Source organism: Coturnix japonica, chromosome 10 (genome assembly GCF_001577835.2).
Source record: "Coturnix japonica isolate 7356 chromosome 10, Coturnix japonica 2.1, whole genome shotgun sequence".
In the NCBI taxonomy this organism is placed as follows: Eukaryota; Metazoa; Chordata; class Aves; order Galliformes; family Phasianidae; genus Coturnix; species Coturnix japonica.
Genome location: NC_029525.1, coordinates 4,423,560 through 4,444,951, shown reverse-complemented (window position 1 = coordinate 4,444,951; position 21,392 = coordinate 4,423,560). Strand labels below are relative to the sequence as shown.

Genomic DNA, 21,392 nt, shown 5'->3' with positions numbered 1-21,392 from the left:
ATATGGGAATAAGTTATAAAGAGCAGGTTTTCAAGTGGCAGTAAGAAAAACTAGAAGTAGATACTTTGATTTACCAGAGTTGAAAATTTGTTCAGTGAAGATACGATGCGAATATAAAACACTTAATCCAGAAAACCCACACACAGATATTGCTAGGACCTTGTTTTGCATCGACTTGAACCTGTGCTCTCAGATCACTTAGTTCTACTCAATTACTTGCCTTGCATTTTGTGAACACCAGTGTAGTTTTCCTACAGCCTATAGCAACACAGAACAACCAATACCGAACAGTCACACCACTGTAATTACTGAATTACACTGACTAGCTCCAGAAAAGAAAAGGTATTGTGCCTGGCACACATGAAGGTACAGCACTTTAAAAGGTGCTTATGAATTCTTTAAACACTTGGAGTTTAGTTAAGGGAATAAGCTTTATCAGTAAAAAAGAAATCATCAGATCCAGAGCCACAGTATGGGTTTTGCTTTTGTTTGGTTTTTGCTTTAAATTAACACGTTTTATTAAATCATTATAGAGTAGCAAAAACTGGTTGCTTTTTTTTTATTTGTTCTTTAAGCTACAGACGTAGCCTAAATGAGGACTTTTTTTTAAAGCAATGCCATTATTTTAATCAGATTTAATTTCACTTTTTTTTTTTAATTATTATTTTCAAAGTGAGTTTTGACAGGAAGGTTTATAATACTGGATGATAACATACAGGTAACTATGAACTGGTAATAAAATAGGTAATAAAATAAAGATAAGGAAATACTGACTTAACACTTTTAAGAGACAGCACAACATACACTAGTATGAAATGGAAGCAGTTTTGTAGCTTTAAGAGCAATGCAAGATGACGACCAAATTTCAGCAAGACAAAAAGAAAATCAAAGTCATTACAGTTCAGATGCTATGTCCAAACTAAAGCCTTTCCACACACTGATCAAATATTAAACAGGAGAGCAGTCCGAACTGGCAAGCTGTATAATCTGTATGCTTGAAAGAGAAAATACAGACATCTACAACCTAATAGATTTTGAACCTGACCAGGATGGAAAGAGGAGGAAAGGGCCAGCAGACCCTGATGAACTTCAGCAATAGTTTAAAATGTTTCTCACTCTCTGATGGAAGGAATTTAATATATTACATGAGGAAAATACAAACCTTTAATAAGTTTATTTTAAAACTGAATCTTTGCTCCCCAAATTGAGTAGGTGTGCAGGCACAGCCGAGCTTATTTAAATCATAAGAATGATAATCAGGGCACTCTTCTCAAAAGCCCTTAATCAAATACTTACACAAGTCCATAGCTTGAAGTACCTGGCATACCATACATTTGCTCCCCATACTGATCTGATAACTACAGATTACGGTAACACCATAAGGAAAATCCATCGTGAGAGTTCACAAGGAAGAAGTGATTATGCATTTATAAACTAATGTTTTATAAAATTATTGTAATCACTGGTAAATGAAAAACTAAAGCAAACAAAGGATTTTCCTTTCATAGAAATCACAGCCTATAGTTACAGAATTATTTTTGAGGTTTGCAAACTGCCCAGCGATACCTTGACTTCTGTTCTACTGAAGTCAATATGATCCAACAATTCAGTTCATTCTTAATGGAGATTTAAAAGAAGGACATCAAACAGAAGTAATAAATCCATTAAGATCTCCAACGCTTTCTGCAGCCACCTGATTATCTCTGTTCTGACCCATAGGTCAAGACTGGGATCAAGCTTCTGTTCAGATCAGCACACTCATCAGAATCCAAGCTGCTAAACGAGGTAAACGTTTGATCTTTTAGATCTGATAGTAGGGTGCTTTTTATTTTATTTTAGGGTCTAGGATAAAGGCATCCACATCAACCCTGAGGTTCATCAAGTCTTCTATGTATCATTAGGTTTATCAGGTGTTTGGAAATTCACAGAATCACAGTACCTTAGGGGTTGTCATCAAGTACTCCAACAGGGTGATCCTGCTGTACCCCAGGATTGCATTCCTCTAAGAAACTCTGGGGAAAATATAAACAAACTACATCAACAAAAGCCTAAATCACACACACAATGCCATTGTGGTGTTAGGAATGGTGACTTATTAACACAGCAGCATAGACTGCTGCTTATACTTTCTCCCACCAGCATACAAGTCAAACTCAACATGTATTTAATGTATTTTATGTTAGAGAAACAGCAACAAATCCAACTCCAACTACCACAAGAAACAAAATCAAAAGAACATTATTTTTACTGACCACTATTGCTATGGGAATTCCTCTGAGAAAAGGGCGCATTAAAGTCCTCCCTGAGCCGAGAACCATGGGGCCAAAAAACCAACGATTCCTGGAAGCAATTAATAAACGCCCTTCCATCTCAAGACCACAAATAGATAACACAGATTTAGAACGAGGAAGCAGAAAGCAAATTGAGCACTGGATGTAAGAGCTTCCAGATTTTGTCCTTAGTGAGATGAAATTAGGAATGAATGGATGATACACAGGTATCAAAGATTAGGAACTACAGTGTGTGTTTCATGGAGTAGCAGGAGTCAGACTAACTGGAATTATTTAGCCTGTTCTATTTGTATGCTAATTCCAATTAGGACTAATTTGTAAATAACAAACATGAAATCCAAATATTATACACCAACTTGAAACATGTTTTTAATAAAAATTCCATTAGGGCAGAAATATATCTTGTCGTGCTGTTCTGAATTAGTTCTCTCCTATCTCCCCCCCTCACCCCAAAGGTCAGAACTTCCAATGGAAAAAAAAAGTGCAAAGCTGTTAAGTGGCACTAATATGAAAGCTTTGGTCATCTCTCCTTTACCAGCTGTGTGAACAATGACAGGGTATATCAAAGCCCAATCTATCTTTTTTCTATCAAAAAAGAAAATTAAGCAAAAAAAATTATGTTTGGATTGTTATTGTTGTAACTGTTTATTAAAAATAATACATTTGAAACATAATGAATAAAATGGGAAACCTGTTTCTCAAAGATATAGGGAATGAATGACCTTTTCTCATTTTTCAGTTGTGCTGCATGTGATGGAATACAAGAATGTTTCATGGGTCACTGGAAAACTATTTCTGCCTAAAATCTAGATATATTTCTTTTAAAATGACACAAAAATAATTAATGTGGTCCAGAATCTTTTGTAAATAGTATTATTTGTCATTTGAACCTGGTTATTAGGTGTATAAGAAAAACTTGTTCTTATAACTGACCATATGCATTTTAAAACGTTAGCTGGATAGTTCTGACTTCTAATTAATGGCTATTATCAAAAGAGTGATAAAGTAGTAAGATGTAATTTGAGTAGCAGCAAATACACCAAATATTCATAAGCAGCAGATGTTCATTGATACATGAGTTGTTCAATGTCTACTACTAAACCAGTGATAATTCCCTTTAAATTTTTGGTTCACTTTTTTTTTCCTCAATAGAAATCAAGTGGACATGGGTCTTCACAACACACAATCTTCCTCCTTATGCTGCATATTTTATAATGAAAGAATAGCATATTTTCATTTAATTTAAATTATGAGAAAATAGTGGACATTGGGGATCAGGTACTGGCATTCATTTCAAGTGTAATGGCATTTCCTTATAGCAATGCAGCTGATTTATCATGTAGCTAGATTTCTTAGTCCATTTAATGCAGGCCGAAGCTATTACAACTAAACACTTCTATTAGAATAAAACACTTCTATTTCAACTTATATGACATAAAAGGAAAACAACAAAGAAAAGGCAAGGTTATTACTCTTCATGAAATCCTCTAGCCTGCTCTCATTTTACATAACCATTTTAGTGGAATTATAGCTATGCTTGAAGACACACTTAACCATGTACATATAAACTGATGCATCTTTCTACCAGGTCAGGAGCACTATCAGTCACTGGAGAACTTCACAGTTATTGTCATCATTATTTCATCCTTTGCCAGCTGCAAAAAATTATTAAGATCTGAGGTATTTACGGTAGGAAATATGGATAGATTATTAGCAGAGTTGTTTGATGCAACTATAAGGAATTCTGATTGTGTTTATTAGGTAAATAATCTTAGAGATTTTTGTTCATGAAAAATCTGAAGGTCTTAGTTAATGGAGTTTTAGGTCAAATTCCAGTGTTCTTAATGGAATTTTAGGCTAAATTCAAATAGACTCCACTGGAAATCCCCACTGAAGAAGAGGAGGCTCAGGGGAGACATTATTGCTGTATGCAGCTACCTGGAGGGATGCTGTAGTGAACTGGAGGTCGGCCTCTTCTCCCATGTAAGTAGCAATAGGACTGGAGGGAATGGCCTCAAGTTGCAGTAGGAGAGATTCAGGTTGGATGTCAGGAAAAAATTCTTTTCTGAAAGAGTGGTCAAGTGCTGGAATGAGCTGCCCAGGGAGGAGGGTAGTCACTGTCCCTGGGGGTGTTCAAGAAATGTTGAAATGTTGTACTGAGGGATGTGGTTTAGTGGAAACTATTCCTGATAGATGGACAGTTGGACTGGATGATCATAGAGGTCTTTCCCAGTCTTGGTGATTCTGTGACTACGAAATGCCTGTAAAAGGACATGATAAAACTCAGAGTGCAATACCCTCTGTAGCACCTGTACATCTGCCTGGGGGCTTAGCAGGCAGCTTTAAGGTCTTAGAACACAAGTGACAGAATGCATGTTGAAGAGCAACGCTATTAAAGCTAAACAGCTTTAATCTTCGTTTGGAAGATAATATCAGATTAACTTTTCATCCCTTACTGTATTAAGTCCTCCAGTGAAATCAGCTGGACCACAGACTGCAAGACAGAGCTCTCAAAGAAGTAATCAAAATTTTAGGTCAGAAAAACAAATTTTTTTTGCTTATTTAATTAAACATTGTGACCAGTATATGTATGCTTATCATCAGACAAGCAGAAGAATTACAGTCTTAATTACAAGCCAGCTTTATAAACTGAATTCACATCCACTTCCTAAAATTAAGTCACTCTTAAATATAAAAAGAACATTTCAGTGGCAGTGAAGCTGGGCTTACCTGGATCTGTGGTGTAGTTTTGGTTTTTCATTGTTAGAGGACGGTTCATCTGGGACACTCATACAACTCTATGCACGGCAGATTGAGAAGATGGAGACAGCTGTTTCCAGGGCCTCTGCTCAGCCACCTGTATCCCTTTGTCAGCAATAAAAGCAGTAACATCAAGTATTAGGTGATGCCTGGCACTAGGCTTCACAAACAACGTGAGGAAGTGTGTTATGGTAGATCAGTTTTTAGCAGCTGAAGTAATAGTTTCACTTGTAGAATAAGACAAGATAGCCCTCCAGTTCAAGTAGGTCTACACAGGAAGCAATTTATTAAAATACAAACAAATCTTGCTCTTTGCCGCAGTCACCATTTCTTTTCCTCAGAGCTGTACACTAAGTCTTAGCTGAGCAGGCAGCTCCTTCATCCTTAGTCCCAATGCCTCCCTCCCTTTCTGTATCAGCTCTGTGTTTTCTAGTATAGATAGTCTATTAACTAGCCTTACTTGTTTAAAGGATAAACTTTGTGCTTTCAGTAGAGTTCAGCTGAGGATGGACTTTGTAATTATTTTTGTACTTCAGTTTATTTTTGATCAAGTAAGTAGAAAAATATTTTGTTATAATAGGAATTCTTTGTTTGTTTGTTTTTCAAATTAGTACAAATCCTGAGGACTTTGAGTGACGTTACTGAGCTATTGTGCTGTTTTTCCTTTTTTCTTTAAAGCTTAACATTTGAAGCATCATATATAATCAGCTCCTCCTGGCGTAATGGGATCTTCTGCTTTTTATAACAATGAAATGTACACTGTTAAACTAAAGTTGCGTCACAGCTCAACCCTCAATGTGAGACAGTGGAATTTAGTAGCTAATGTAAATCTACAGCAATAGAAGGCATAATCCTGTACTTGCAAGTAGACATGAATTCTTTAGCAGTGATCTTAAGCGGAATGTCTAGAAGCTTGCACTGGTATTGTCTTGTCTCAATCATTAACTCTTGGAAAAGAGTTCAGATGATCACTCTACATGTGAAAGAGATGACATTTTTGTGTTTTCCAGTACTTGGACAACACTGAAATTCTCTGGTCTCGTTACCTTTGAATGTGACTCATAGATTCCTGTAAAGAGGATAAGTGAGCAGAATAGAGCTCATCAGTGCTGTTATAAGCTGGAATTGGGAATTCTGAACTTGTCAAGGCCCTACATTAAAAACTGAATGTAACTGGTTACTTCGAGTAGTGATAAATTTAGAATCAAGGCAGGGGAAAAAGATCATCTTAACTTAGTTTAGCATAAAGGAGAAAAAATGCCCCATCACTGTTGATGGAATGCATATTCTATCAAAACTGCAGTCACATTCTGTTCTATTGAGATTAACTTTACCTGCTGAATGTTGTGAAATTTATGTCAGTGGCCTATGACCATCATATATCAGCATCCGACCCCCATCTATATAAAACAATAAGCATGAGCTTAAGGCTGTCTTAAAGGCTGTCTGAGAGATGTATATTTACTGACATATAACCTGACTAAAGCCAAACATCATTACCCCTGTGACTGATTGGAGGGCAGCCATAACTTAACAGTTTTATTTCCCTTCTACAGCTGAGCTCCTTGACCATGCTAGCTGAGCTGACACGGCATTTCAAGTCTTGTTACCAGCTCAATGGTTCTCTTATTAAAAAAAAAAAAAAGAGAGAGAGCAGAGAAGAAGAAAAGGCACCTCTTCATTTAGACTCTCCATCTTGATCACTGCTGATGGGCTATCAATAATTTCAACTTGATTAGGCAGCTGGCTGAAGGTTAAATAAATTCTGCCTGGCTATTTGCATGATCATACCTGGATTTAATAATTTTAATTGGAAAGAGATTTCTTTTTGGTTACTCCCTGGGAAGTACTTATAGAGTCACGAAACAAGATTAAAGTTGATGGAGTAAAGCGATTGCACTTCAAAAATAGTGAAACTGAATCTAAAAGATACTGAACTCCTCATTCTTCTATTTAGAACATAATATACACACACACATATATATATGTGTGTGTATATACATGCATACACCAATTTCAATGAGAAACAGAAATCATCAGTCCTGCAGCTAAGAAGGATTTTACCCAATTGCTTTAACAGATTGTTTTAATCCAAGAAAAGCTCTCCTGCTGATTCATGAACACATCATGAATGAAAAAGAAAATAAAATGGGCCATGCCCATTGACACCGAATTATTTACCTGATACAAACTGACCTAAGCATCTGAACCAGTGTTGATGCTAACCTGTTAATAATGCATTCTGTGAACGCAGCACTCCTCAAACTCACACCAGTTTTATGCTGAACTATTTACTTCTAGGGAATATTCCTGTTGTGTTTTTTGTTTTTTTTTTTCCCCTGCACAAGAAACTCCAAGTTCAATACGAATCAAATACAAATGTTTTCTCATTCACCTGTATTAAGGTAGTTTTGGAACAAACTCACACTTGGCTACTCAAATTCAAGGAAGAAAAAGCATTGAAATTAGTCTTAATAATTAGAATATATTTTGACTTAAATTGCAAGTGGTGCCCTCTTTTAAAAAAAAAGAGAAAATCATGGTTATATTTTGCAAGCTTAAACGTAGATGCTCTACTCCATTCACTTTAAGCATGTAGTCTATTTCTACATGGTAGTTGATTTTTCATAATCAGATTCCTGCACTTTCAATAGTTTGCTACTAAAAGGTAATGAGCTAAGTTAGAAAGAAGTAGTCAGATTCAGGTCACAAATCTCAGTTGCTACAGCACGCACATGTATAGTTACCCCACTCAGCAAGTGTCCTGACAGGTTTCATTCACCTTGCTTGATACGCAGCATCCTCAGTACTTACAGATAAAACATCCAAGGTTTCAAAAGAACTTGAGAAATAGCACAAGCACAACATGCACATGTACAGGAAAGGGTGTGAAAAGCAGACCTGGGAAAGTCTTTATGTATTTTCAAGACACAACTGGAAAAAGCTCTGAGTAACATGGTCTGACCTCACAAATGAACCTACTTTGATCAGATGACTACACCACAGAGGTCCAGAGGGTCATTCCAACAGCAGCCTGAACTATCCTATGGTTGTACAGTTCTCAATGGGATCTTGCTATTCCATCCTACATTATGTGCATCTGTCAGACTGATGACAGAATTTGGATCCTAAGGCAACAAATTCCAGGACTAGAATTTAGCCACTGGCAGGTCTGAAGGATAAATTAAGGTTGGTTTTAACATCTTTTTTTTTTTTTTTTTTGATCCAAAAAATTAAATATATTGAAAGAATCTGAAAGTCAATTTCTTTTAAGAGAAGACCATTATATGAACAGCAGCAGATCTCATGCAGAATGTCACATAAATACCGCACTATCAAACAAGAAATGTAAATTATCATACACACTCTATAATTGAAAAGTGTATTATGCATTAGTGAAGTCACCCATTTATCTAATCATAATCAGTTCCAATAAAATCTCATTTAGTAAAGTTGAGAGTAGTTCAGGCTGGATGGTTATAAGGATATCAGTCATGTGAGTATGTACTGAAACAGTTTGGAAAGCCAGTTCTCATATGCAGAAATGCAGTTATTGCATACCTCATATGAAAGAAACTTCACATTCAGAACTAGGAAAAGAAAAATGAAGCAAGTGAACCAAATAGCTATTTTAATAATGTCTTCAGGAAACTTGTATTCAAGATTCTACATTTACAACAAGTCATTAGAAGAACAGCAGTGTTTAACGCTTATTGGAGGTGGTTCAAGATGGGGAAAAATGCCACAAAAAAAATAATTAGAAGATTCTGATGAAGCAGAACTTGGATCCAAACCTCCCATACTTGGTTTTATAAATCTGATCTCTCAGAAGGAAAACTCTGACAGATCACACACATACGGGTCTGTTACATAATGGAGGTAAAGAGCAACCATTTTCTATCACTGCAGCCCCTCTACCGTAGAGAGTCTCTAAATAAAATTGCCTCCAGATATGAATTTCTAAGCATGTCTGATTTTGCTTGTTGATGTAAAAAGACACAAAACAGCCTAATTGTGCTCACTTTCCACACAGTGCATCATCCCACCTGAACCGCAGGAAGATTTGCTCTCCTGGTTTCAACAAAAATATCAGTGACGTAACCTGACAGTGAGATAATAGGGATAGAACATGCATCATGACTACAGACGCATTTCTGATGAATACTAAATATTGTGCCATTAGCCTTGTTTGAAATTAACATTAATATTTTCTTTTATGTTTATCTACTTATTGTACACAGATGCTTCCCTAATCACTCACACAAACTTATCTTAACCTATGGATTATTTATTATACATCCATTGCTCTTCACGCAATTGTAATGTAAAGCTATGTTCTCTCTTCCCCTCATTTTCCAAAATTTAAACTTCTTATATGGCTACTCCCCATTCCATTGTGAATACTCACATACATGCATTATCTAAAATGAGGTAAAATAAGAAAACACAAGCTTGATACACCCTCGTCACATTTTCTGGTATTTATGTACTAAGCTCCCTCAAATACTGCATTTACCTCAGATTTCTTATATTGGGGTATACTTTCCTACACAAAATCCAATGGATTCTGAATACGGGGATTTATTGAAAAAGTCTCGTGAAAAAAAACCAAACATTTGGACTATCCTGTTCTCACAGGTGTATCTATCCCTAATTTGCTCTGCTTTGGTTGGGTACGTACATTGCCATACAGTACATCCAATTCATTCAACTTTAATAACATGTGAGTAGGCTGGGTCACTCAGAGACCTGAAATATTCAATCTGACAAAGGGTGTGAAAGACCTCACATAAATCTGTGAGCACTGCTCACAATGAGAACTTCAGCACCTTCACAGTCCCTAGAGAACATTTATTCGTGATTTCAGCAGCAGGTAAACTTGATCTCATTCAAGAAAAATAATTCTATAGTAGAAAAACTTTCAGTGAAATTACACTGGAAACTAAAACCTGCTTACTGTCCTCCCTCCCCAGTTCAATGCCATCTGCTTTAAACCAGCAGTGAAAAATTGTGAAACACACTGGACTTTTGCCAGCTTTTTAAATGAGTGAATGTGATTTAGTTCATATTTTCAGACCTCCTTATTAAATACCTCCCAGTTCCATCTTGCCTAATATTTGATCCAGCAAGTTTAATGACCATTCCTTCATTAAACATTACAAGATTTTTAAGACCTTGGCAGTGCTGCATTTCATTCAATAACCTAGTGCAGCTACAAAGTCAACACTGAGTGCCAGCTTAATCCCTCGTGTCCACTAATTATGTCCAGTGCTGCAGCTTCTTGGGTGAGCTGGAATCACTGGGGAAGTGCAGGATTTCCAGGCCAATGGATTCTGCACTCCAGCTATATCTCACGCCTTGACACTAGATGTCAGCGAAGGGTAATTGTTATCTCAATTTAGAGGCCAGCCAGGTAACTACTAGCAACCTCTGTTAATGTTTTATAGCAAAGGTGAAGTATAGCTTAATACAAGCATCTGACATATATTACAATAAAAAAGAATATAGTTGTCTAGTGTTTTTAAAGTCAGCCATAAAAGATGAATAATGACACAGTTTAAAGCTAAAAGACAGCTGCCAAGCTGAATGGCCATGATGGATGTCTAAACACCCAGTGTGGAGAAAACCTGTTCCCTAGAGACCACCATCCAAAAAATTAATTACTGCGATTCAGCATCTTTAAATGTGCCACTTAATATACTGCCACCATAATTAAATTTCCAGCCCTGTGACCTTGAGACCATTTCCTGAGATAATAAATGAGATCAAGGTTTAATCGATGCAGATGCAAGTAGAAGCTGTCCAAGGAAGCACAAAACCATCACGATATAGTCAAGGTCAGGAAAGAAAAACCAAGCAAAGCTGCGAATCAACACTAATTGCTTTCTTATGATAAAAGATGTTTATTTTAATTTGCTTTATTTGCAAACAATAGTTCCATCGTGCTACTCTGACAGCAGCTTTTTAAATTCTAGCCACAGATGAAGTCAGCAGAGGGCACATTTTCTTTCTTGTAGATAGCACTTTCTGTGGCTAATGAAGCCATATTCAGTAAAGTAACACAATGAGATCAGATAGCCAAGCTCATCACGCATCAAACAATATGAAAAGAAGAAAAAACTGACTGTTTCAGGTACATTCCTTCCCTTCTAATGCAAGAAACCAAAAGGTAGGAGAGATTTTAGTAGGGAGGTGGAGATGTAAAACCTATTTCATGTTCTTTTGAAGTGAGAGTGGCACAAAGGATGTGGTCTGAGTTCTGCTGTTGAACTTTACTGACTACGAAATCAGACACTAAAGGTGAACAGAAAGTAACAAAGCAAATGAGTCCCTGACTAAAGAACACAGAGTTTTTAGAAAGGCTGTATGCTGGCCAGTGTTTTTCATGGTATCATTTAACCTCGTCTAAGACAGTTTCTGAAGTTCAACCTTAAATAACGAAAGGATATCTACAGAAGTAACATTTCTGTTGTGCTGCAATGATTACACAGTTAAGTTAAATACAAGTCCGAGCATGAATTCTCTTTACAGAGCAGCAGCTCAGTAGGGCTGCCAGCCAGTTCACTATCACAGTTGCATTTTTAAGCGTTATTTACATTTAAAACCACTGGAAAAACAGCAATTTGGACCCACCTACACTGCCTTCTACTTCTCCAACACAGAACAAGTTCAATGATGTCACTGCTGCATTTAAACAGGAGATCCCTGAATAAAATTGAATTTGCATGTGTCTTTTTATTTTTCTTTATAGAAAACTCCAGGCCACATAAGCTGCATTTGTTAAATTTACAAGACTTTCATTTGTTCTTTCTTCATTCATCTATTATTTTTAGTAGTGGAATATAGAGAAGGAAGTGGGAGTCATCAAACCCAAACTGAGTATTTACAGATCAAATTACAAAAGTCTGACACCAAGTACATGCCTGTAGGACTGTTTATGCAGTTCTGACCATTGCAAGGACAGAACACGTCTCCTTTCAAGTCCACTCGTAGATATGACCTGTACCTGCAACGTCTCAGTTTTCATTTAAAACAGAAACACATTTTTGCAGTGAAACAGTGCAGTGCCACCATTTTGAATTTTCAGTCAAATCAGTACTCTGATCTGATACAAGAAAATCACTTTAAGAGAGAAGCAATAAATTTCACTTTAAGATGCATCAGTGCTCACCTGCATCATTTTCCAGGTCACATCCGAAAAGCCAGGTTCCACACTGTTCAGTGACAACTGCAACAAATAGCATATCTAGTCAACAATCAACAATCACAACTTCACAATGCTGAAAAACAAGGGAAGTAAACCATACTTATTATTTAACATCACTAATACAAGGAAAAAATATCTGATTTCAATTGCATGAATTTTTTCAGCGTATGTCAAAACTTCAGCGTATCACAGAATTACACCATTGACTGATTAACATATTCAGCTATCATGAGATGAGTGTTTCCCTGACAAATCATCTGCTTTTTTAAACAAAATATATATATATAAATACAGCATCTAGAAAAGAACTTGTTATTTTAACTGAAATAAGCATTGCTGCAATTGTCATACACTTAAGGAATTGAAGTTGAAGGAAAAGGCTCGTTGCAGCTGGATCAAGTTAAAAAAAAAATCAATTAAATCATTTCAAAAATTAGAACTAGGCGATAGCAGAATGAACATACTTCATAAAATAAGATTTTTTACCTTTCCGAAATCAACCTCATACAGAGGCAAGGCTACCTTTCAAGACATAGGACAAAATAACACATGTGGAAGAGATTTATATTCTTGCACATAGTACCTCAGAGCTGCAAAATGCATAGAAGCAATATAAGAGAAGAGAGAGATGGAAATGGGAAACAAAGTAGATAGTGCATCTTTAAGTAAGGGTACTTGGACATAATTTGTTGTTGCATAATTACCTATTTTACAGTCCCCATCAATCCAGTCAACATAGGATACGTTCAATTACGAAGCACTGTAAATTCCAAGGTTAAAACACAACTGATAGACTTCTGAAAATAACATCCCAAGCAAATCAGTGGGGTTGGGATCATAGACCAAAGTGGTGACCAAGACTGTAGAGATCTCAAAAATCACTCCTCAAAAGCAAGACTAACGTAAAAAGAGAATTAAAAAAAGAGCAGTCAATGGACTGCCAGAGACTCAAGTCTTCAAGGCTGAAAAGAGCTCACAGGACATAATAAAAACAATCTAAGAATACTCTCTGCTCCCCCATCCCACCTCACTAAAAAAAACAACAACAACAAAAAAAAAACTAAAAACAGACAACCCACCAGGTGCTGGGTGCTGCTGTGATGTAACATGAACTTCACTGAGAGGCTCCTAAGATAGCTGGATGATCAGGACATGTTTTCAGAACACATCACAGGATTGTGCCATATGGAGACTCGGCATTCACATAAATCCCGTGCATGTGGATACACGATTGTGAAACATGAAGAGGAGACTTCGGGTATGATTAAGACAATTATTTGCTGGTCCAAAACTATCAGCTTTCCCTTGGGAATAGGAAAGTGTCACTAGAGCAGTAATCACATCTGCAAAAGAACGCAAACAAAATCACCTTGAGGGCAAAATGTTGAAGTCATAGCTCTGAAAGATAGGTAATAGTATTCTGGTGAGACAAACAAGAACACAGCAAAAAAGAAGATACATGGTCTCAAACTCTTCCTGGACATGGAGATAAACAGTAGTTTGTTTGATTTAGGCTGAAACAACAACACGCTGAAAGTTAAAAACATTTGTTGAAACTCGTAGTCGATCTGCCTTGCTTGATCTGCAATTAAAGATGAAATAAAAAGAATTTTAAAAGCCTACTTAAAGCTTCTAAAATCTACATGGACTTTTGGCTATATTCTTCTGTCTGCAGGTTAGATGGGAAATCCACCCTACCCAACATGGAATGTTTCCCTCTTATCATTCTGTACTTAACAATAAGACATTTAGAGAATGAAAGTAGAGGAAACTAATGTCTTTACTCTTATCTGACAGGCTTGTGTTTGTAAACAATGCACTGTTCTAACATTATTCTCACTACGAGGTCACTGCAAGCCAGATTCACTTGCATAACAACTGCCACAGAGGGCCACTACCAGCAGTTCTCAACTTTTGTCATTAAAAGACCCATTCAAATGCATCAAGACAACATGAGGGCTGATGCTGCTAAGAACAACGGGCGGTTTCAAAGAAGAACAGACAACACTTCAATTACAAATTTTTATTTTACGTTTTCTTACTTAATTTGGTCTCTTTGTGATAAACAAGATGTTTTACATGTGCCTAGTAGGAATAATTGATAGTTCATGCTTCTATGTGTTATACTTGTTAAAATATTTGCATTTAAAAGCAAAGTTGGACTTGTAGCTCTAGGCAGTGTATATATTTTTCCTAAGGAGTCTCAACTAGAAAAAGCATTCTGAATTATAATCGTCTTCCAAATCTTAAATTAAGAGAGACAGAGCACTGTTAACCCTTCACTTAAATCACTTACCCATGTGAAAACAAACTGTGATTTAGAAAAGTGAGTACAGAAGCCGCTACTCAACTCCCCCTGTATATGCAATCCGTAAGATTAGGCAGATAAGTAAAGATTACTTATGCCATCAAGGGTTGGGAGATCACACCATACGTAATTATGATATTAGAACACAACATGTACTTTATGGAGAGATCAATTTTATAGTTAAAAGCTTTATAGCTTGAATCAGAAAAGCAAATTACTTGAAGCTTTGCACAAAATTGTAATAGATCATGAAAGCCGTAGTCCTATGCTCAGAACACTTGCTGAACTTCTCACACATCTATTTCTTACCTTAAAAAAAGACTGGATATATAACATACCCAATACAGTGATACGCAGATGCTTTGTTTTACAGTTTGTAAGACCATAACATTTGATGGCCAAGATTTTTGACTTTGACAAGACTTGTTAGCGTTCCATGTCTCCCTTCTGCAACATGCATGTTGAAGCTTCAGGAACGCAGCTTTTCAAGAGGCTGAAGTGACAAAATCTATCAGTTTTCCATCTTGCAGACTCTTCTAAACTACCTGAAGCTTAACGCCACAAAACTGCAGGGTAAAATCATTAGTTGCTTATCAACACACAGCTGATTTTATATTTATTTTTTTTCACTTTAATACACTGATAGCAATGAATAAATGCACAAAGTATCAGAGTAAACCCACAGCTTAACTCATACTTGATTAAAATCTGAGCATCATAATGGCTATTCTCATTTTACGTAAGGTCACAGCTTTCTGTAACAGCCTTCAATCGAAGCACGCGTGTGTGTATGTAGGCAGGCAATGACTTCCTTCATGCACAGCACAAAACTGTTGAGACAGTTGTACACAACATTCTGTGCCCAGTTCTGTGGCAGCCAGCTGCATCCCAGTGCAGCAGCATTTACTAATCCTTACAGAAATTTTCAGCAGCAGGACAATTTTCCTGTTCCTTGCCACATTTGCATGTTCTTGCAGCAGGTTTTGCACCAAATCCCAGCTCTTTTCATCTTTCTTTATTATCGCCTCTTGCTCTAGTAAGAAATAACACTGGGGAAAAGCAGAGAAACTGGCTGGGCTTTTTTCTTCTTCCTAAGGGAGCCACTTTCTGGAGCAGAGGTAAGCAGTCGTCACATCCATGACAGTTCTGGACTACTGGATGCCTCTATTTGTGCTTCACTATCATCTGCATTACAAGCCTTTATGTCAGTCTTGGCAGAGTCTACCTTCAGTGTTACAAAATAGTTCAACCAAAGTCTAGGTAGGACAGATTGTGTTAATGCACTGATGCCATCCTATCCTATCATTTATTCTGCAAAGCAGTGAGATATGCCATACAAGTACCAGAAATTGGTGATATTAAACATTTTGGATAGCAAATGAAGCCTGTAGTATTAAAAATAACGTAAACTGCATACAGTTAGCAAACATCAGCTAGGAAAAAAAAAGAGAGATAGCATGAAGTACAGCTTGACAGTTGCAAGGTGTCAGTTCCTTACTTCTGCAGCCACAGTGAGATATTATTTTGTAAGATTATTTAGGAAAAAAAATAAGGAGTCAAAGATACAGCTTGTAATATCATTCCTTTGTCAACTAAAGACATGGAAATGCATCCATCAGGTACTACCTCCAGCTGAGGGACTTAGCAGCAGCATCCCAATTTAAAAAAAAAAGGAAGAAGCTTTCGTTAGCTTTAAAACACTTCACTGTCCTTGACAAAGATGGGCACCGACACGTTTCGCTGGAATTACAGACTTCTTATTAATAGGTTCCTGCTCCACACACAGCACCGAAGATGAGAGAACTAAGTGCTTATACTGAAACAGTAGGGAAGCTTATTAAATCAATACACATCTGTTAGATAATGGGCTCTAAGTCAAGAATGTTATTCCGAAAAACCTCTCAGCAAATCTTTGCTTGTTTGGCAGTGTTTTCCTTGAGCTATTCCCTCACTGAAGGATTCCCTCCAGAGCTGACCATCTATTTAGTACTTTTCAGTTCCAAACAAGCATATCCAAACACCTCTGCCAAACAGGAAGGATTCTCCAAAAATCTCAGACAAGTTTATCAAGTGTATGCCAGCAAATGATAACAAGATGCTATAAAGTTTAAATCTGTTAATCATGGTTAAGGCATTAGGAACACAACGTGAGATAACAGGAACCAATCAATAAAAGCCCAATAACAGTTGCAACATAGTACTAACAATTTATAATGACGTCTTGAAACATCTATGCAGTTATACACATAAACCTATAAACATATTTAATGTATTAAATATATTTAAAACATATCTCATGGCACATATATATGAGCGTAGATACACGCAGATCATTCTGTTTTGAGATAGTATGATCACAAAACTCAGGCAGCAGACATGCTGCTATTCTGCATTCTAACTCTCATAAGAAGAGGTTCTTTAAAAGTCCCTTTCCAGTCTATGTCTACTCTTATTTTTTGCTGTAAGCTGCATGGGGCAGAAGTTGCCCCTTGTAGCATCTGTGAAATATTCAGCAATTTCATTCACAGCCTCTGGGCAGTACTGTGATAACAATGAGTAATATTTACCTAGTTCAATCCGTGGTATTTTACCTCTAACTCCATAAAGTAAATGCACAGACTAATTCCTATCTAGCGTGTCTTCATCCACTCAGAATGGAACAGTAAAGAAACTTCAAAATGAATGTATATTTCGTAAGTGTAACTGCAGTGAGTAGGAGCCTGTGCAAAAAAGGTAAAATGCTCTGCAAAAATGGTACGGAGTGCAGAAAGATCAGCTTGTACTTATGGCACTTCACTTACCTGTATTATTTCCATGATATGCTTACATTTGGCTACTTCTGTATCATCTGAATTGAGATTTCATACACGTGTAAATATTTCTTCAAGAACAGAAAACATAAAAGAGAAATACCCACATAATGTTATCGTCTGTTGACTCACCATGCTAATTCCTAATACGGTGGTTTCAGAGGCAGCACTGAGCATGTGCAGAAAAATAAAAAGATGGATGATGTTTGCACACTAAACAGTGTGAATAACACGATATCAATATTAATCTATCCCTTATAAAATCTTAAGACCTTTTTATTTAATAAGATTCTGCACAACAATATAATCTGTACTTTTCCAAATTAGCCACAAACCATCTGGTCTCTCTCCAATTACTTGATTTTTTTCTACATCTCTAAATGTTACTGACCTAAAAAGGATTTGATCAAAGGCTGTTGGAATCCTAACCCCTCCAGCAGCTATTAAATTGGTCCACTCTGTCCTGCGCTGACAAATCATTATACTCCAGAGTCTTACAATCCATGGTAGTATCTCAATTAGAGATAAGGACGAAGCAACAGTGTCCCAGATTCATCCATCCATCTAAAAATGACTTTATTCTTAAATAAATAAATAAATAATAGAAAACCAATATGCAAGGGTTGCTCAGAAAGTAATGCCTGCTACTTTGTTATGTTGGCCCATGATACCAGAGGCAGATGTTGGTGGTAACACAGTGCAGGTTGAACCTCCCCACCAATAGTCCATTCAATTTAGTTACCATGCGACTGATGGCAGCAGAGGGGCAGTCAGACACAGTGACCTCTGACATAAAAGTATCGAAGCAAAAATTCTGGAACTAAATTCCTCTACGTGGAACAAATTGAACTCACTGACAAAGCCCAATGCCTGCTGAACATTTCTGGAGGCCACACACTGGATGACAGTGGGCGTTGCATTTCAGCAGGGGTAACAGTGCATCACCTCCACTGGCACATGTTTACAAGCGCAGCACGCGGGCTCTTGTACTTTGCTAGCAAAAATGTGTAGGTAATGGTAGTGGCCATACTGAAAAAGAGAAAGTTCTCAGATACAAAACACTCTACCAAACAGCGTTATCTCGCTCTTTGTGCCTGTTGCAATTCTTGCAGAAATAAATAGAAGACATTACTTTTGAAGCAACCTACATACAGGGATTTCTAGTCAGTCATTGCTACATTTAGTAGAAACGGTATACTGTTTCTGCAGTAAATTTATCAAATGGTTCCACATAACAGTTTAAAGTCAAGTAGTGTCCCACATAAGCTAAATTACATTGAAAATAACACATTCTTCCTCTTTCCCTATGTTTTCTTCCAATTTGCACTAAAACTGGATTTGCACTTAACTTTTAAGTCTGTATTTGTCTTGATGTGTCCTCTGTTTAGTCAGTGAAGACTGTCTTACAAGAGAGAACATGTACTGAGATTCAGAGTTTCCAGGAAAAAATAAACTAACAGACCTGCTGAATCCTATTAATTTCTTCAGTTTTATGAACCAATAATTGTAATACAGATTGCAGCCTTCCCATCTTCAGTGCTAACGCCATTCACAAACATGCCATAAGAACCACAGAACTGATTCCCTTTGGCACCAAGATATAATAAGCCATCACCTACATTAGTTCAAGAGAAGGTTTCAAGTGCACATGGAAGTGAAATGAAATGATTTCTCTTTTAAAAGACAAACTGCCTAAAGCCGAACAGGAATGACCAAACCAGTAGTAACCATTCTCTTTTTGGTCTAACTTAAAAATCCTAAATCTCAGAATGCCTAAAGTAGGCAGTGTTGTCAGAAGAAGTCATACTAAAGGAATGGAGCAGCTCATGCCCTATTACACCACTTTTCTAATTCTCCCATGTTTTAAATCCAGTCTAGTAGAGGCAGCAGTCACTAAGTGTCAAGAATTACATTTGTCTCAAGTAAGAAAAATAAGCACATCCATATATTTTCATAACAGCACTTGAACTGAATGTTTAATTTGTGTGTGTGTGAGGGGGGGGGGAGGGTGCGGAGGGAGGAGGGGAAGAAGCACTTTCTTGCAGTGGGACCCCTGCTATTTGCCCAAGCAATCTCTGAAGTTTTAACGATCTTTAATGATCCCTTATGACCTCCCGGAGATTTTCTGTCATGTTTTGTCACTGGTAGAATAACTTCTTTTCTTGTGGGCCAATCTGCAGCTTGTTAAATAAAGATATATTTCAGTACAAAGTCATCTGGCATCTGCTGGAAGAAACAAGTATTTGTTCATCCTTTTGAATGTTAGCATTTATGCTCTGGGGAGCAAATGTTCTGATTGTGTTCTCCATTTGGGATACTGTGAGCTAATGAATGGAAAGCTGTCTTGCATTGGAAGCCCTTCCACATTGCTTAGGCGTTAACATCCCCCACTTCAATGGTCTGAATCACTGTGATTTTAAACACAACATGGCTCACCAGTTGGATTCTATATGCATCTAAATCCAACTTACTTCCTCTGTTATAGACACCTGAAACTGCTTATTCTCTAAGGTTACTATGAACTTGACATTGTTTTAGTGAGTCATGAAATAACGCTGGAAGCATCGTTAAGATTTTGCATATTCCTGAGATCAGTGCTTGATAAAGTCTTTAATTCATTTAGTTCTTATAAAAGCATCTCTAATACAAATTAAAATTGAAACAGTCCATCCTGAATCATCTCCTAGTGACAATATACTATGTATATTCAGCAGTATCTTCAACTTGGTAATCAGTTTTTTTTGTTTCAAAGTTAGTGGACACAACATTTACCAAGTGACTACCTGATGAAGCACTAATCTAATTAGTAACTAATCTGATCTCATTATTAACTAATGAGCTGTTGATTTAGGAAGGCTACTTAACTATAGTCTTAGTTAATTCCACTGTATTCCTTTTGAAATACCACAGAAGTTGATGGAAATGTTTTTTATCTTCAGATCAGATTCTACACATAACATCAGAATGTAGCTAGTTGCCAAGATAAGCTATCCAGTGGGCCATTTTATGCATCTCAACCCATGATTACTTTTATCTATAGTACATAATGGCATGTCACAGCTAAAAGGGAACCAATTTATCTCCTGTTGTTTGCAAGGAGGGACAATTTCTAACTGCGGCAAACCAGTACTTTAAGAGTCAGAGAAATATTAATTAATTGTTTCAAAGTAAAGCATAAACTATTTATGTACAACAGTGCTGAAAACTTAGCCAGCTTTGGACAAAACTGCTTTAGTGCTACCTCTCTCCTTATACAGATCCTAAGATGAGGTTGCCATCTTTACTGGGATTTTTACCCGTGTAACCTTTTCCAAGACTACTTCATGTCTTATATACTGCTGGGTCAAATTCCACACTGAATTTTAGGTGATTGTTGTTTTGTTTTGTGGGTTTTTTTTTTTGGCTGGTACATACAATGAAATATTCCACTGTTTTGCAGTGCTATACAACAAGAGGTCTCAGAAGACATTGGTTATCTTTTTCTCACTGTAGGACTCTTAAGCTATTATCTTTCCCCCTCTGAAGTTCAGAACTAGCAGTACTAAGAATAATATAATGTTCTGCTGCTATCAGTATGGGAGCAGTGAACATTTACACTGAAGGCACAAAGTTTTACCACTTGTCTGGCAAGACAACTCTCGAGCCTTTGGAACAGGCCTTGATTCTGACTACAAAATTCACTTGAATTACATCACTGTCTGTAAGGAACAGCATGATATCAACTATGAAATGAATAATCCTACAGTATCAATCTTTTTTATATTTAGTATCTTAATATGATCCATGACTTAAGTCACCTTTTGTACTGCTTTCTGTTTGATTATAATTTTATCTATTAATCATGTTAATCCAATAGAATCTGCCTTAATCAAATGCAAGTCAATTACCCAGTTCGTCAAATTATATTTTTAATGAAAGACATTCTTTAAGATTGAATACCAATTAGGGACTTGTCCAAGGAATTGTGGCCAGCTTCAGTGCACAGGAACACTTGCCTCTCCACTGAGAAGGTAGTT

The 21,392-nt window shown here is 36.8% G+C and overlaps 1 long non-coding RNA gene across 3 annotated transcripts in view; it reads right to left on the bottom strand.

The window, feature by feature from the left end:
- Positions 1–21,392, bottom strand: part of LOC107318450 — a 37,075-nt gene that overhangs the window by 3,193 nt on the left and 12,490 nt on the right. For 2 of the 3 annotated variants that reach the window (XR_001557362.2, XR_004308589.1), the window contains exons 2-5: positions 13,338–13,601; positions 12,223–12,279; positions 5,022–5,156; positions 1,940–2,012 (exon numbers count right to left, since the gene is read on the bottom strand). This is a non-coding gene — a long non-coding RNA (uncharacterized LOC107318450). The remainder of the gene's footprint in view (positions 1–1,939; positions 2,013–5,021; positions 5,157–12,222; positions 12,280–13,337; positions 13,602–21,392) is intronic. The other variant, XR_001557361.2, reaches the window with a different exon arrangement.